This window comes from Lissotriton helveticus, chromosome 1_1 (assembly GCF_964261635.1).
Source record: "Lissotriton helveticus chromosome 1_1, aLisHel1.1, whole genome shotgun sequence".
Classification (NCBI taxonomy): Eukaryota; Metazoa; Chordata; class Amphibia; order Caudata; family Salamandridae; genus Lissotriton; species Lissotriton helveticus.
Genome location: NC_136057.1, coordinates 760,499,070 through 760,512,611, shown reverse-complemented (window position 1 = coordinate 760,512,611; position 13,542 = coordinate 760,499,070). Strand labels below are relative to the sequence as shown.

The window sequence follows — 13,542 nt, the reverse complement described above, 5'->3', positions numbered from 1 at the left end:
ATACTGGATTGCATGTACTTTGAGGGGAAAAAACAAAACTACCATCGATGGTTATCAATTGTTCTACAAACTAGGTCTACTGATTGCTCCCCATAACAAATTAAATGATTGCACTTCCCTCAGTGCATTCTAACTTTCTCAAAATGGGTACATATGTCTGGTGGCGATGTTGCAGATTGGGAGCATTTGGTTTTCTTAAATGATTATAGTCTCTTACACAATTTGCATTGGTACTAATCTTGAATTGTGAGCCCTTCTGTTCGCAGTATAGACCGGAGGCAGTCGTCAGGAAGGGCCCACAGCCATGTGGCATTGACTCGAGCAGTATAGAGTTAATGGTAGGTGTAGCTCTCAGCGTCTACGCAGCCAGCGATGATGCGTGGTGTGGGCCAGCCGCCCTGGGAGCAATGTTTATTGCCTAGTGAATTCTGTCTTAATAAGGCCACAGGGAGATGACTTGTGTTGCAGTGAGTTAGTGGTACCTGAAGAACTCAGCATGTGCGCACCCTGCAATGATTCGTGGTTCGGGCGGGCCGCACTGGTACAATGTCTCTTGCCTACTGGAATGGGTCCTGTGCAATCGCCATTCCACCTGAATCGTGAGCCCTCACAATGTAGATCGAAGGCAGTAATCAGTACAGACATTTAGGAATGTTTTTTTTCACATCCTTTAACAAAATCTGAGGACATAGAGTACAATTGTCTCTGCCTTAAAGAAATCAAGGCTGAATTTCATGCTGTCCTTAGTGTAGATCCAAAGCTGAATTTAAGTTGTGAACCCTGCTCTCTGCAGTGTAGAATGAAGGCAGTAGTCAGCACAGTTATAGACGAAAACTTTTTGTCACATCCGTTTGCAAAACCGAAGACATAGAGTACAATCGTCTCTACCTTGAATAAAGAAAGGCTCGATTCAATGCTGTCCGTAGTGTAGATCCATAGCTGAATTCAAGTTGTGAACCCTGCTGTCCGCAGTGTAGATCGAAGGCAGTAGTCACCACAGTTATAGACAAATGCTTTTTGTCACATCCTTTTACAAAATCGGAAGACATAGAGTACAATTGTCTGTACCTTAAATAAAGCAAGGCTTTATTCAATGCTGTCCGTAGTGTAGATCTAAAGCTATATTCAAGTTGTGAACCCTGCTGGTCGCAGTGTAGATCGAAGACAGTAGTCGGCACAGTTATAGACAAATGTTTTTTGTGACATCCTTTTACAAAATCTGAAGACATGTAGTACAATTGTCTCTGCCTTAAAAAAAGCAAGGCTAAATTCAATGCTGTCCGTAGTGTAGATCCAAAGCTGAATTCAAGTTGTGAACCCTGCTGTCCGCAGTGTATATTGAAGGCAGTAGTCAATACAGACATAAGTCTGCGGTGCTGTGGCGCTGAGTTCGCAGTGGGGCTATATCAAGGAGGCACGTGGTCATGGCAGCAACCACAAGGCAGGGTGAGAACCTTTGCTGTGCCAGAGTCTTTTGTCTTCGCACAAGTAAACCACGCCCAAGGCGTATCCTATGTATTTGTACTCTTGCGCTGAAGTTTCGTACGTAGGATCAGCCCACTCCGCTTCTGCTTCAAGGGGGGGACAACACAGCTACATGACAGAGATATTCCCCAGTGTCTGATATAATATGGTTGCATCCACTGTGCAGTACACTACATGTATCAATACTATATATCCACATGGAAAAGTTTTTTGTTTCTATAGTGAGTTGTGTATGGCATATCACCGGTACACTTGGGATTCTTTAAATTATTGTTGATGTGCAAATTTACTCCCTTATACATAGTTGGTTGCCATATCTCTGAACATTCAGCTATTGTGGGGTTGAGAGGATATGGTATCTTGGTAAGGTTTGTTGTCCTGTTTTGCACTGCCTCTGAGGTAGTAGGGGAGAGGGGTCAGGGGGTGGCTTTGGTGGTGGTAGCGCTGGGTGTTGGGATATTGTTGGGTGTCGGAGATGCATGATTAGTACCTCTATCACATATTCGTCTTTAAATATGGGTGTGAGTTTGGTGTAATTCACGCAGTAGATTGTCAACCTTCTTACAGCAGTTAAATGTTGATGTTAATTTGTTACTGGTAAGTGGATCTATCGCTTGTTTTTTTAGTGGTTTGTGGCGATTTTGTTGGCGAAAGAAATCAATTGAAGAGTGGCGATATTTGCAGTTTTTACTAGGTTGAGATTGGGATGATAATTAAAAAAGAAAGAAAAACAGATATGCTTAATGAACATTATAATTAGAAATTAGCATTTAAAAAACCTTTGAAATTCACTGAAAAAAAACATAGGTTTCAGGTAGGTTATAGTTAGGAATTATCATTTAAAAAACCTTAGAAATTCACTGAAAAAAACCATAGGTTTCAAGCAGATTATAGTTAGGAATTATCATTTAAAATACCTTAGCAATTAATTGAAAAAACCATACGTTTCAGGGGTGTTATAGTTAGCTGGACATTTCACTCATACAAAACCATTGAAATTCCTCTGTTATAGTTAGTTGTACTAACTGTAACTCTCGCGCCCGCAATCCACTGGTGATGATGTCACATATTACATCATTCATGACATGGTCAGTGACATCACTGATGACATCACTGATGACATCACTGGTGACATCAGCCACGTGACATTCAGATACACCTCATCATACACTAGTATAACCTTTCATCACTCACTGTAAAATACAGAGTACCATATTGGAATCCATTGACACAGCAATACAAGTATCTAAAAACCCACTCAGTGATTCCTAGATCTGCACACACATTTAATCAATTACTTATAGATTCACTCATACACGTTGTCAATGATCAATAGAACACTATCAAATATACTTATACACCTATATTGACATTACACACCAGCACACATCGTATTCAGTTATGCAGTCATCCTGCTCACTTTTGCAAACATTGTATCCTATTTACATTTACTCAGCTACACACTTATACAAAAAGCACTTAATTTATTCATATAGATAGTAACTCATACTTAGTGTGTTATGAAATCACTATTACAAATATACAGTTATCTATACCGTCACTCATGCAATCAATGAGTTTTATGTACACTTATTTTTATACAACAACTGTCACAAACACTGTCTTTAATTTTTTCTACTTTGTTGGACATGTACCATTGAAAAACTGTTTTTGCTCATCACCACACCCATAAAGAAATTCACTCACCCAAACAACTATTATAACACATAGTCTTAACCTCATATACGTACTGAATTAACTATTCACATATCTTTGGGAAGTCACAGATCCCCCACTGAACCACACACACATTCATTCTCCCATACAAGTAATCAGTTAACTAATCAATAACTAATATAGACTTTCACGTAGCTAGTAACCAACTGGTGCAGCATTTTACACAACAACTAACCGAGTAATACAGATATTCACACAGTTTAGTCACTTTCCAATATTTTTTTATTTTAACAAAGTGTACAGACAATATAAAAAAAGGAAAAGAGATAGAAAAGATTATCCAAGATAATCAAAGCATTAGCCGCAATGAATAAGCAAAATGAGCAGAACTTGGGCAAGAAACAATAGAATACTTTAAAAGCAACAAGTCACCATCAGATTTGAGATAAACAATATAAATACTAATACAACATCCTAAAGAAAAACATACTTCATCATTCTAGTGACATACCATATTCGTTCTCAAAATATTTCCATATAAGACTAAATAAGAGCATTGAGCCAGTAGATCCATTTTTACAAATGCCCGTTCTCTTCCATATATATCCTTCATGAGAACCAACCAATGGAATAGTGAAGGAGAGTTAGGGCTAATCCACTCTATCGCAATACAGAGACGGGCAGTTACTAATAGAATGGACATAAAGCACCCTATATAAGGATCATCACAAGGCTTAGACCCCAGCATAATCTCTTTAACAGAAAAAGATGAATCGAAACTCCAACGTTGACCAGCATACTGTATAACCGCTTTTCAGAAATCCGTTAGCGCAGGGCATAGATAAAACATGTGAAGAATATCAGCTGACGCGACCACATTTAGGACAGAATGTTATATCCGTGCCTCCACCACCGGCTACCTGTGATGGTTGTTGCCACTTCACTATTTATCAGGAGTATAATATAACATGCAAATAGTGCAGTGTTGCTGCAGCTTCATATTGATAGAGTGTACAGAGTTATTTAATTCATCTAAGGCCAATGTAATTTCAGATGCGTTTGTAACCATATTAAGTATCTGACGCCATTTATTTGCTAATTCACTAAGGTTAGCATTCCTAACGCAACATAGGTGTATGTACATTGAGCTAGTTCAGGCTTTACAGGCAAGATTTAAAAAACATGTGAGAACTAAGTGAGAATGTGGCAATTGCATTGGTGGACGTTTGAGAAAATAATCTCTAAGTTGTAGATATTTGAAAAATGCCTGTATGGGAGATCATAAGATTGTTGAAGAGATATGTAAGTAGAAAAACCAGAGTGATCAAATAGCTGTCCCAGTCTTTCAATGCCATGTCTAACCCAATTACATGTATGAAAGAAGGGTACCAGCAAGGGTTTTATTTTTAAATTCAATGTTACAGCATAAAAAGGTCTATATCACTAGAACTCTTAAACTGAAATTATCAGTGGCTGTCGTAGTTGTTGTCACACCCAAGGATTGGTGATTGGACCTCAAAAGCTACCACACTAGCTTTGAGAAATTAGAAAAATTTAGAAATGAGAAACCAGTTTAAAAATGAAAAGCAACACAAAGATTTGTATTTCAAAGAGACTTATTATTTATATCTTTGAATCAAACTCATTTTATAAGGGTACATAATGAGTTTGATTCAAAGATATAAATAATAAGTCTCTTTGAAATACAAATCTTTGTGTTGCTTTTCATTTTTAAACTGGTTTCTCATTTCTAAATTTTTCTAATTTCTCAAAGCTAGTGTGGTAGCTAATGCTAAGATGAACCCATAGTATTGCAGTTTATCAGTTAATAGACTTTGTATGCACACTGTAAATGCCACCCAGAAATAAAGTTTAAAATCAGTAAGTTGCAGACCTCCAAACTTATAAGAGAACTTAAGGGATTTTATTGAGCAGTGTGCTTGTTTATATCCCCAAATAAAATGGCTGACTGCGCCCTCTAATTTATGGAAGAAGTCATTAGGAACCCTTTTAGGGATAGCCCGAAACAAATAATGAAATTTAGCTCAGATAATCACCTTAATTATATTAATCCGACTGATGATAGTTATTGGCAGCTTATTCCAGTTCTTAAATTGCTTAGTTACTACCTGGAGTAATGGTTCTTAGTTAAGTTTCCAAATCTGGTCCACATTTAGAGTAATCCTAATGCCTAGATGTATGACGGCAGTGCAAGCACACATTACAGGTGTAGTAAATTCTAGGTTGTGTAATACTTGGGTTTTGCTTATAATAAGTTTATAGCCTGTGAAGAGCCCAAAAACTTGAGCCTCTTCGTGAATAATACCAACTGTAACTGCGGGGTCAGATGTAAAAACAGCAATATCGTCCACATATGCGATAGCCTTGAGTTGATAAATACCATTACTAAATGAAATGATATTGCTATTCTTCTTTAAAGTTCGAATAAATGGCTGGATATCAAAAGCAAAAAGCAGAGGGGACAATGGACAGCCCTGCCTTGTACCGTGTTGTATTGGAAATATAGAAGAGTACAATTTAGCGTATACTAATTTAGCCTGGGCATTAATATATAATGCCCTAATCCAATTCATAAGTCGATCTGGTAGACCAATGTTGCTCAATATCTGCCACAATGCATCCCACACTTCCCAATCAAATTCTTTTTCAGCATTTAAAAGAATCACCCCCATGTTGCTAGAAGTTTTATTAGCAATATCAAAACTTGTTATGGCTGTATTGACGTGTACAGTGGTATCCCTGCCCGTAATAAATCTGTGTTGATGTTCAGATTCCAAATCGGGTTTATATGACGCCAGGCGATTAGCCAGCTCCTTAGCAAACATTTTGGCATCAGTATTAGTAAGGGATATTGGGTGATACGACCATAAATACAATTTACCATTACAATTACATCTACTTTTGAAAGGGCTGGCTGATAGCATTCCCAAATTGGATAAAGCTCAAACAGGAACTGGAATTTGTTTATTAGTCACATTCCAGGGTGGTTATGTGCATTTGTTCTATTTTGCAACTATTAACAGAAAGAAGCATGCTTTAGGTTTGCCAATGTCTCATTTATATCACATTTATGCCACTGATATAATTCTGAGGGATTGGAAAATTTATTTGAAGAGGGTGTACTGTTCATCACTAATGCCTCATCTGCCCAAGTGTCCATGTAAATGTATGTGGTCATCAAAGTAAAAAGGCAGTTGTCTCCAGGTATCGTTTAGGGACTATGTGGTATTATCAATTGTTATCACAATATTCTGATTGTAACCCTTGCAAACTGACTTGCATCCCATGTGATGTAACCAGTTTACTTCTATTTCAGTGATATTATATAGTGGCCGTTTGCTCTGGTGTTAGAAATTGGGTTACTGGTTGGTAGACGTATGTACCCTGTCTAGGCAGGAACCACAGGGTCAAGGTGAGTCACAAACACACCCCAAATTAACCTTGGCTCAACCACTGGTAGATTGGCACAGAGCAATAGGGCTTAACTTAAGAGGCAGTGTGTAAAATATTTGTGTAACACATCAAACAGTAAAACTGTGAAAACACCACACAGAAAGATAACACACCGGGTTAGAAAAATAGAGCTTAATTTAATTAACAAAATATGACCAAAATGACAAGTATCCAATGATAATGAGCTATGAATTTTTAAAGACTATATTGTAACTGTAGTGCTCAAAAGCATAAAGCAGTAACTGGGGCTATCCAGTCGCGCTAGACTGAGTCAAATCCAAAAGTTTAGGTCGAGCATGATGGCTTATGTGTCAGACACAGGGACTAACCTTGTCCCTCTAAAAACAGTACCTTGGTTCTGGGTTGCGTCAAGGACAAGATTCAAGGAGCAAAGAAGGCGACACCTCGATCATAGAGATATAGGCGATGCTTTGGTTCAGAGCCGTGCAATTCAGGGATGTGTCATGGTCGAACCCCTGTGATGTAGGCAATGCTTCAGCGTCGAGCAGGGCAGCCGGCAATGAGATGTCCAGAACGGTGATGCGTTGGCGTCGAGGGAGATGCATCGGTTCCAACCAGCGCAGCAACATCTGTCCATGGATGTGTCCACTTGCAGCACTTTGCACTCACCTCCAAATGCTCAGGATTGAATTGACACCACTTGGCCCAGCAAGACTCTCAGATGGCGGAGTCCAGGTGCTGTTGATGAGTGGAAATGAAGTCTTGAAGTGCCAGAGACTTCCAACAGGAGGCAAGCAGGCAAGCCCTTTGATCAACTCTGGGATCAAATGGTGGAGAGAAGCACGTCCAGTCCTTCTCACTCCCATGCAAGAGGGTAGCAGGCATCAGGTCAGCACACTAGAGCAGGAGTCCAGCAGAGTGACATTCCTTTCACTAGCACAGCAGTCCTTCTTTCTGGCAGAATGTCCGTAGGTCCAGAAGTGTGTTGAGTTGGTGGTGTCATAGGTCGGTTAATTATACCCAGTTGTGCCTTCAAAGTGGAGGAGATTTTAAAGGGAGACCTGTGAAGTGCACAGTATCCCTGCCCATCCTGCCTTGACTCCAAACTTACTAAAGTGTGGAGGATATAAACATTAGCCATAAGCCCCATCATGAAACCATGCACATGCTTTCACAATATAAATCAAGTATGTCCTGCAATCGGGCGTGGCTTGTCCGTGGGTGAAGATGGCTGCGGTGTAGCGGAGCTCAGATATGAGCCCGAAACCTCCGGCAGTATCCTGGTCCCGGGCGGATATTAATCCTATCTGAAGAGTTGGAGAGGAATGAAGGGGGGTTCCCTGCCTTCTCCCCCCTCCCTGGACTCACAGCGAGGCATGGAACCGGAGTCCACTGAAGGCCAGCTGGCCTGATGTGCCTTGTCGACCCTTCCTCCCTGGAGCTGAGCCGCTGGTGCCGCTCCTGAGGAGCAGGCAGAGCTCTGAGCTGCAGCGGATCCCAAGGCCAGTGGCTGTACCCTAAGGAGGGACCTTGCCAGCGGTGCGTGGGGCCCAGGATTCGACTCCCGGGTGAGGTGGTGGCCCACGGCCTCAGAAGGTTGCATAGCTGGTGAAGCTGCCAATGGAGTGAGGCAGGCCATGCAAGACCCTGGTCACCGAGATGGGTGGCAAAGGAGCCGCATTGCTGCTGACAGGAGGGAGATCTGCCCGCATATTTTGGGAGAGGCCTCCTGCCAATGGGCCTCTATGGAAGGATACCCCATCAGAGAAGGGGTGACCGGGGAGGCCGCCCCTCCACCGGCTGGAGTCAGTTGCCTGGGTCATGGGAGAGCACTGGACCCTGAACCTGGGGTCACGCTAAGTGGCCCTAGGACAGTGTTTAACCCACGCGACTAAGTTACAAGAACCAATCTGAGCCTGGTTGGGAGTTTGGAGGCAGGAGGGCGTACATAATACCCATAAGAATGAAAATCTGGCAGTGAAGTGGTGGAAGTGTAGACCCGGTTGTACCAGTGGTGTGTCTTGCAGCAGACGGCCCGTGTGAGGGCTTGGCAGTCCTTAGGCCTTATCCAGAGGAAACAGGCAGGTAAGAGTCTGGAGGCGATTGGAGAGAGGATGGTGGAACCCAAGGGTGCGGGCCCCACCCAAGTTAATAAGATGGCCAATTATGCTATGCCGAAGCCCGCTAAGTCTGCGGAGGAGGTGGGCCAGGTAGCCCTCATTGGCGTCTATAATGGCAGCGATTAGAGAAGTCAATGGCTCCCTATAGCCCAAAATAAACTCTGTTTCGACCGAGGTCACACTGATCAGAACGGACCTCTCCAAATTAAGTGAGAAAGTCTCCACTGCCGAAACCCAGATTGCCCAGCTCCAATCTACGTCAAAATGCCTAGAGGCCCAGGTGCACACTCTAACACAGCAGGTCACACACATGGCTGCAAGACTGGAGGACAAAGAAGGGAGGGCAAGAAGGAACAACATAAGGATGGTTGGAGGCCCGGAGGAGGCCAAGGGCCCCAGTGCATGCTAATTTTGAAAGAGTTCCTAGTCAAGAATCTGCAGCCCTTAAGAATATTAAAGTTTTTCTCCATTGAGAGGACACACAGACCTCCGGTGCCAACCCCCAAACCTCGTACGATTATTGCTAGAATCTTTAAGCATCACGATAGAGATGCAATCCTCCAAGCAACCAGGGAAAAAGGGGACATTCACTACGAGAACATCCTGATCAGAATTTTGCCAGAGTTCACTCTTCGGATGCAGCGACAAAAGCCATGCTTTGAGCTTGTAAAAAAGGAACTAAGATCCAGATACCTGATATACATGAAGCTCTTTCCGGCATGGCTCCGAGTTGTGGCGGACAGGAATACGTGGCACTTCTCATCCCCAGAGAAGGCCTGGGAGTTGCTGGTGGGCTGGTGCAAGGTCGTCCGGGACAAAGACAAAGATCCAAGTCACAAAAGAGGATTAAGCAAAGGTTGAAAGGAGGCGGGTCCCCGGGGTGGCCAGCACTCAACAGCCAAAAAACCACCCACTAAAGGGGTGATGCAAGAAAAATAAGTGGGTGAATCCAAAATAGCGTGAAGACCCAGTGAGTCAGGAGGTACCCCCTAAAGGGAACACGGCTAGAGGCAGCATAACTAAGACACTGAACTGAGACTTTAATCAGGACTGCAAGCTGGGATGGGTCCCCCCCCAGGTGGGTCATACAGAGTCCCCCCACCCCCAAGTTGTAGTTCTGAAATGTTAGATGACGGGTGGCAGGCGCTCTGCAAACGGGGCAGTTGGGGATTTAGTATCCAGGTTCGCTGGGTGGTGGGGTTGTTTTGTTGTAAGCAGACAATGTAGAGATCTGCTATCTTATGAAAACTGAGACCAGGTTGGAATGAGAAGGAGTGGTGGGTGTTTCACACCCTCACAGAGCTACAGGTATCCATCAGGAGGGAATTTTGGAACAACAATGCCAAGGCCTAATACTCTAAGTCAATCCATGACAATATGGTCCTGCAACGTAAATGGTTTGAATGGCAGGTTGAAATCCAGAATTCACCCTGCAATTCATTAAGCAGCATGCTCCAGACATTAACCTACTCCAGGAAGCACATCTAAAAGGAAACCAATTTAAGGCATTGGACAGGTATGGCTGCGCTCTGCTGGCACACGCGGAATACACCACGTGCTCCAGGGGGTAGGGGTGATGTTCAGGTAAGCAGCTCCTTTTGTTTCAGGGAAACCATACATTGACCCCCCTGGACAGATATGTGGTGTTAAGTGACCAATTGGAGGGCCAAGCTATCAATGTATGCTCTGTGTATGCCTCAACTAAACTTCATCCCACCACATTTGATGCATTGTGATCACTCCTGTTAGACCTCCCGCAAGGGATACTGGTCTTGGGGGTGATATGAATGAAGTACTATCAGTGGGCCTGGATGTTCTGGGAGGTGAATCCTCAGTGAGGAAGGCTGGGGCATTGGGACACTTCCTTCTAACCATGGGGTTGGGTGACATCTGGCGATATCATCACCCAGAACTCCGACAGTACACTCACCCATTCGCAGCACATGGTAGCTTTGCATGACTCAACTATTTCATTATGCAACCAATGCCCTGCATGGGCAGGTTCAAGAAGGCCAGACATGTGGCCGTAGGGATATCCGAATATTCTTCAGTGGTGGCCACATTTGAGGGTCCCAGGATGGAGAATGTTGTGCCCCAGAGGACTTAACCATGGCACCTATGGGACCCACACTTTAAGGATAGTGTTAGGGGATTGTGCTGACCACTTCTTTGCTGAGAACCTGAGATCAGTTGACTCAGGGGCGACACTATGGGAAGCATTCAAAACAGTCATCAAAGGTCACACATAGGCGCAAGTAGTGGCTTCCAAAAAAGAACAGAAGCTGAAAAGTATGCAGCTGGAAAAAGAGATCCTTGACTTTTAAGTCCTGGTGGTAGGACAGAAGGGAGCATCTAGTGAGCTGGCACAACCCCTTTCCCTTAGAAAAAGAGAACTGAGAGAACTGCTGAGGGGGAAGCCAGGGTTCTTGCTAGAGCCTAGAGATTTAGGGTCTATTAGATAGGAGACAAGGTAAGCAAGATTCTGGACTGGCTCGATATGTGGGAGATATCGGGGAGGTGGGTTCCGGACATTTTAGGAGACTGGGAAAGATATGTGACTGGACGAGAGGTTGCTGAGGCATTTGCATCATATTATGAAGGCATAACACCTCCACAATGGAATACACTGAGGCAGACAGCTCAGACTTCCTTAAGTATATCAGGTTGCTGGAACTATCGGCTGGTGAAAGGGATCGCTTAGAAGGAGAACTGACAGTGTAAGCCTACTCAGGGTAGGCCTCTGGGCCAAATGTCTCCCAGTAGCTGTACAAATGAATGCTTGACACGATGGTGCCGCACCTCCTATTGATGTTGCAAAAGGCAGAACAGACAGGGATACTGCCCTGTGACCAGCGGACTTCAATGATAGTAGTGATGCCTAAGGTGTGTAAGCCCCGAGAACACTGCGGGTTGTAGTGACTGATATCCCTCCTCAATTTTGAAGTAAAGTTGCTCGCAACATGGCTGACTACGGTACTGGCATCCCTGATAAACACAGACTAATCGGGCTTTATGCGACACATGAGTACCAGACTTAATCTCCCTATATTATTTGGAAACCTACATGTAACAGATCTAAACCCATCAATACCGGCGGCTCTCCTGTCCCTTGACGCAAGGATGGCATTTGATAGTGTGAAGTGGAGCTACCTGTGGGCTGTGTTGTCGTGCTACCTGTGGGCTGTGTAGTGGCGCATGGGATTTGGGCCGAGGTTTATTGGTTGGATAAGGCTACTATACCAACAACCACTCGGTGAAGGTTAACTCAACAGTCCACAGAGAATTTCTTTTACAGAAAGGAACAAGGCAGGGGTACCCTCTGTCACCTATCTTATTTGCCCTGGCCCTTGAACCGCTGGTGGCATGGGTCTGCCAGGACCCCCTGATATAGGGTATTCCTCTTGGTGACAAGTGGGAAGACAGTATATGCCTATATGTGGATGACATCCTGTTGTATGTACAGCGTCCATGGCAATCAATAGATAGAATTCTGCATATATTCCACATCTTCAGAGATTTCTCCGGCTATCACATCATCATATCATATCATAAATCGTTACTGCTTCCACTAGCAGGGGAGTCCCCAAATTAACATCCAGATGGGAAGTTCAGTGGAGCTAGTGGGGTTCATATACCTGGGGATACAGAGTCAGCTTAAAGAGTGGACAGGTTATGTATGGGAATTATGGGATACAACTCTCTGATTTACGGCAAAAAGGGAATTTGGGGTCTACTGGCACATATGCAAACAGTGGCCAAAATTTGGTGGGAAGCAACAAAATTCCTGGGCTGGAGGGACAGGCTGACGGCAAATATCCCCCTCTGGGTGGGCGACAAAATCACAGAAGTTAACAGGCCAAAGGGTTTCAACAAATGGGAACTACTCAGGCTTGACAAATTGAGGGATGTCGTGAATTTTCGGGTCTTTCAACAAGAGTATGAAATGGGCCCGGGAGAGTGGCTGCGCTACCTGCAACTGGGGCATGCATTGCAGAGACATATAAGTGAAGGTGAGGAACTGGTGGAGGCTTCCCCTCTAGAGTATAGACTCCTGACAGACCCCCTGGAAGAGAAGTGTATCTTGTTAATATACAAAAAACTAGTGAATAATGCCCCATATCCCATGGGACCTCTGAGAAGAGTGTGGGAGAGTGAAATAGGTACCCTGGAAGACACAGATTGGGCGGAGGCCCTTCAGAGCCCTAGAGAAGTTGCTATAAGCTCCCGTTTCCATTTGATTAAACTGAAGGTCCTGCACAGAGTATACTCTACCGTGGGCTGCTGCACTGTCTGGCAAGACAGACTCATCCCTATGCCATAGGGGGTGTGGAGAAAGAGGAAACATACTATCCCCGCCAGAAAACACAGAAGTATTGGGGTAGAATCAGGGATATCATGTTACAAGTGACCGAGCTGAAGATTCCTATGGCGCCGCAGTGGTTCCTACTGGGGATAGCAGGGGAGGAAGACTGGCCCAGATACACCAAAATATGGCTGCCACTGGCGGGGGTGGTAGCAAAGCGCAACCTGGCCAGGTGATGGGGGGGCTAGGGCACTCCCAAGAGTGAGAGACTGGGAAGTGGGTATGGATTGGTGTTGGCCAGCAGAGCATACTATATACCAGAATAGAGAATGTCCTAAAATATGGGAGAAAATCTGGGAACAGTGGCAGGTATTTCGAGGGCTGTTAGGAAGTTCTGCATGAGTGAGAAGGGCATTGTATCCTTATGGTAATATTCTCTCTGATGACTAACAATAAGATAAAATGTTAACAAACTGGTCAAAATATCACTTGCATCACTTATATCCCTGATGTACTGCTGGA

General features: G+C 43.9%; 1 protein-coding gene across 1 annotated transcript in view; it reads left to right on the top strand.

Moving 5' to 3' along the window:
- CNTN1 (contactin 1) overlaps positions 1-13,542 on the top strand; it is a 664,003-nt gene that overhangs the window by 490,581 nt on the left and 159,880 nt on the right. The gene's annotated exons all lie outside the window — the stretch shown is intronic.